General features: G+C 41.8%; 1 protein-coding gene across 2 annotated transcripts in view; it reads left to right on the forward strand.

Annotated features, from left to right (window-relative positions):
* Positions 1–3,605: 3,605 nt before the first annotated feature.
* The window catches only part of IYD (iodotyrosine deiodinase), a 36,057-nt gene continuing 34,954 nt past the window's right edge, over positions 3,606–4,708 (forward strand). For both annotated transcript variants that reach the window (XM_010707177.3, XM_010707178.3), the window contains exon 1: positions 3,606–3,667. The gene's annotated coding sequence lies outside the window, so the exon portion shown is untranslated. The remainder of the gene's footprint in view (positions 3,668–4,708) is intronic.

Below are 4,708 nucleotides of genomic sequence, written 5' to 3' on the forward strand. Positions count from 1 at the left end.
TAACATCCTTCTCTCCAAACTGAAAAGAAATGGATTTGGTGGGTGGACTGTTTAATGGAACTGATTGCAAGATTGTACAAAGAAGGTGGTGATCAATGGATCAATGTCCAAATTGAAATTACTGATGAATGGAGTCCCTTGGGGTCAGTACTGGGACCATTGCTCTTCGCTATTTTCATCAGTGACTTTGACAGTGGGATTGAGTGCACCTTCAGCAAATTTATGGGTGACACCAAACTTTTGTGGTGGGGTCAACAAATCTGAGAGACAGGATAATTTCCAGAGAGACCTAGATAGGCTTGAGCCCAGGTTCATGTGGTTCAACAAATCCAAGTGCAAGTTCTTGCACCTGGGTCCTGGCAACTTCCACTATCAGTATGAGCTGTGATATGTAAGGATGGAGCATAGCCCTGCTGAAAAGAACTTGGGGGAACTGATGAATGGTAAGCTGAATATGAGCCAACAATGTACCTTTGCAGACCAGAAAGCCAATTGTATCTTGGGCTGCATCAAAATAAGCATGGCCAGCAGACTGAAGGAGATGATCCTGCCTCTCTGCTCTGTACTGATGAGGCCTCACCTGGGGCACTGTGTCCAGATGGGGAGTCGTCAGTACAGGAGAGATATAGACTCATTGGAGCACATCCAAAAGAGAGCCACAAAAATTATTCATAGGATGGAACACCTCTTCTATGGGAACAGGCTGAGAGAGATGGGGCTGTTCAGCCTTGAGAAGAGAAGGCTTCAGGGAGACCTGATAACGGCCCTTCATTATCTAAAGGGGGCTATTAAGAGGGAAGAGAGACTCTTTAGCAGATAGGATGACGGAGAATGGTTTCAAGCTAAAAGAAGGGATATTTAGACTGGATTTAAGGAAGACATTTTTTACAATAAGGGTGATGAGGAACTGGAACAGGTTGCCCAGAGAAATGTTGGGTGCCCTGTCCTTGGAGACATTCAAGGTCAGGCTGGATGAGGCTTTGAGCAGCCTGATCTAGTTGTATGTGTCCCTTTTATTTGCAGGGGAGTTGGACTAGATGGCCTTTAAAGGTTTCTTCCAACTCAATATCATAGTATCTTTTAAGTGAAATTGCTGTTTTTGATCAGCACATAAGATTTTCTTCCTAGGTTCTGGTTGGTTTTGTGTTGTTTTTTTTTTTTAATATTGCATCTATAAATACATATATAAAATATGTCTATATGTGGTTTTCTCTGAAAATAATGTCTTCAATTTATGTCCATGGAAACAGCAGTAGTTACAAGAAACCCAGTAATGCTATTTGATAGAACAAAAAACTGTTTTTCTATGTAGTCACAACCATTTGCTGTGCAATTTTTCCAGCAAAGAATGAGAGTCTGTATGCTGTGCTCACAAATATCTGCACCAGTGGAGGTGACCCACTGCTGAAACACCTCACTGTGCTCACACCCACTGTTTGATGTCCAAATGTTCAGCAAGCATCCATTAATGTCAGTGGATGCTATTTTTTCTGCATGGAGGAATACAGTTCCACACTCTTCTTTCATCCTTACTTCCATGTCAGATGCATTGTTGTCAGGCTGCCCCTCTACTGCCATCTGTCACATGGCAACAAAATGTAATGGAATATTTTTGCTGTATGGCCAACATCCACCTTCGATGACATGGGCCATGATGTGCTGCCACAAAGCACAGTGCAAACCTCTGTTGTCCTGGCACTGGATCCTGGCACTGATTTTTTGATCATGATAAAGGTTTAGTGTGTGTAGAGGGAGTGGAGAAAGCAGCTCTTAAAATTCCACTTGTCCTGAGGATGTCGCAGTTCTTGTGCTTCTGGTCAGTATTCAATAAATGCTACTTATGCAACTGAAAAATCCTTGCGTCCCTCCCAGAAATCACACATGCACCAAAGAAGAGTAAGTGAAATTTGTATGAAAAATGTTTTTTTTCCCCTTCATTATTTTCTTGTAAAATACTTGTATTGGAAAATATGACTTGGAACATAGTTCTTTTCCAGCTGACTGGAAAATAAGTCAACTTTATCTGTTTCAGTTCTTCATTAGTTTTCTTCCTGCTGACCTTCGCTGAGTTGGCTTTTAGGTGCTAGGAGTGTTTTTCTCTCTCCTGGAGCCTCTCACCTTTATCCTGTCATCTTCTGTCTGTTGTGTTGGCATAGCCATCCCTATCTGACACAAGTGCTTTCTCCTCCACAGGCTAACTGAGGCAACCAAGAAGGAAAAGTGAAATGCCATTAGCCAACTCAGCACTTGCTAAGTGCAAGGCCCTGTAGGCCAGGCTGCACAGAGAACAAAGAATAATGAAGTGTCAGTGGGAATCAGACCACCCCACAGCTCAAGCTCATCGGGATGGGGGAAGGCAGCCTTGCTCTGCCTTTGGAGTGGAGAGCGCCTGGTTGCTTTCTGAGATGTAGAACAGTTGTGAAAGATAAAGCTGTAGCCCTCTCATTGTAGAACCCCTGGGGTGATGATAGTCTTCTATGATGTACAAAGCACGGATTTGGTTTTTCCTGTGTACAGGAAGGCACTCAAGCTTTATTGTAACCACTGACTTGCAGGATCTGCCTCCTACTCCCCCCGAAGACAACAGAGGCTAAAAGGAGAGAATGATCAATGGTTTATTAAGAATACGTGGAGCAAAGGCGTAGGTAGTTGATGTGGGCCAAATGGATAAAAATATGGAGAGCTGCAAAGGACAGGGGGCCAGAAGGGATGGTTCCTAACTGGAAAACACTGTACTCAACCTACCTGTATTTCTGGAAGGTCTTGGTGGTTGATGTTGTGGTGTTACTGCTGTGGCCATGGCCACTGATGCACAATGTAGTGTCGTCTTCTGCAATGGTCCAACCTAGGACATCTCAGTATTTGAGAAAATGCAGAGAAATTGAAGCTTTGGGACTTTCTGCCTGCTCTGTTTATGCAAACTGAACATAAACCAGACTCTGCATCTTGTTTTCTGCTAATAAAAATGAAAACTTGACTTTTGCAATAGTTAACTCAAATCAGCCTTGTATTATACACAGTTTCCTTTTCCCTCTCTTTTGGAGAAAGTTTCCATCTGCAGTTCAGCATGAGGAATTTTCATTTCTGAAGAAAGTCACCCCAAGCACTAGTATCTTGAAGAAATACTCCCTCTGTCCCTTTTTATGGCAGGACAAGGGATGCTCTCAGTAGGTGTTTTCCCAGTGTGGGTAGTGATTCAGCATATTCTGAGTCACAAGTTCTTTTACGACCCTGGCTCTACCCAAATCTGAAGTATGATAAATTAAAAAAAAAAGCAAATCATCTAAAATAATCTAATTTTATTTATTTATTGCATCTAATGCAGAGATGCTTCCTACTGATTGCCTCTGTTACTGATACAAATTTCCACTAGGATTTTCTAAATGCACTGTCTTTCATTTATATGTAGTAAGAATTAATTCTGATTGAATACTTTGCTTCACTGAACTGTAGATAAGATGAATGGAGAATTACTGAGTAAGAAAGGGCTCACATAATGTGTTTCAGCCCTCTGTGTCCCTGGGCACTTGATCTATTGATGGGTTTTCTAATACTGCTCTCCTGCTGCTCTTGTTGCAGGATTTTACCTCATGCTGCAGAGCATCCGGAGAAGTAAAAATGTGAAAGGACTAGTGGTGACCCAGTTTTTCTCGTGTATACATACAAGGTATGTCCTGGATGCCCTTTAAGCCATTCTGGGGGGCAATGTTCCTTAAGCTGGCTGTTCCTGGATCTTGATGTTCCTATTGATGCTGGTGAGGAGAGAGCAGCAGGACAGTCTATGATATGCCTTGAATTCGAAGAAGATCCTGGAGAATTTTATTTGAAAATGCCAACAATTGTGGCCTTGGTACTGCCTTGTAGTCCAAGTCCCATACCTGGGTTTTCAGCTCTGCTTTAACAACATCCTCAGATATGTCTCTTGAAGTTTAATGCCCTTCTGTAGGAGCTGTACAGAGTGAGGGAGACAATCAATTTTAACAGTCCTCTTCTAAAAAAAAAAAAAAACGTGATGGCTAGCCCTCCAAATTGTACTGCTGGAATTGCATTTATCTTCTTCCAAATGCTTTCTCAAAGTGTGAACTTGGTATTCTTTTGGGAGAGAAAACAGAGAGAGATTTAACTGGAAAAGACCAGGCTGCAGAGAGCCAGAGTTTAGCCTGGGACTATGAACACTTAGTTTACTTCTTTGCTCCAGCCTGCCAGAAGGAAATAAAAAGTGAATTATCTGCCTTACAGCTGTGGAATCACAGTACCATTAGCTGCTCCTTTACCTTCCAGAGTTCTCTCAGCCTAAATATTTCTTCAAATCTGAGATGTAGAGGGTAAGGTTCCCTAGTAATGCACCATTTATTAGATGTCAACAATCCATATAGATGTATATTTTCAGCTCTATTATTATACATTTTTCTTACATGATACTTATTCTGTATAGAAACAAATGAAAGAAAAGCCAGAATGTTAACTACTAGCATGTTATGCAAAATCTATATAAACCATGTCTGTTTTGGTCTTAACATGCTTCATGTCACAGGCTAGGTCTAGTTTGAGTTTGACCCCATTATGTGACAGGGAAATCTGGAAAACAGCAAAAAACAAAATCCTGTTCAGGTTCACAGTAATTTTCCAGTTGATGTCAGGGGAGACAAAGCTGCTGGGCTGAGGTATAACTTTGTGTCAGCCAAAATTGTCCCCCTCCCCACTCCTT

The sequence above is a fragment of the Meleagris gallopavo genome, chromosome 2 (genome assembly GCF_000146605.3).
Source record: "Meleagris gallopavo isolate NT-WF06-2002-E0010 breed Aviagen turkey brand Nicholas breeding stock chromosome 2, Turkey_5.1, whole genome shotgun sequence".
NCBI classification, from domain to species: domain Eukaryota; kingdom Metazoa; phylum Chordata; class Aves; order Galliformes; family Phasianidae; genus Meleagris; species Meleagris gallopavo.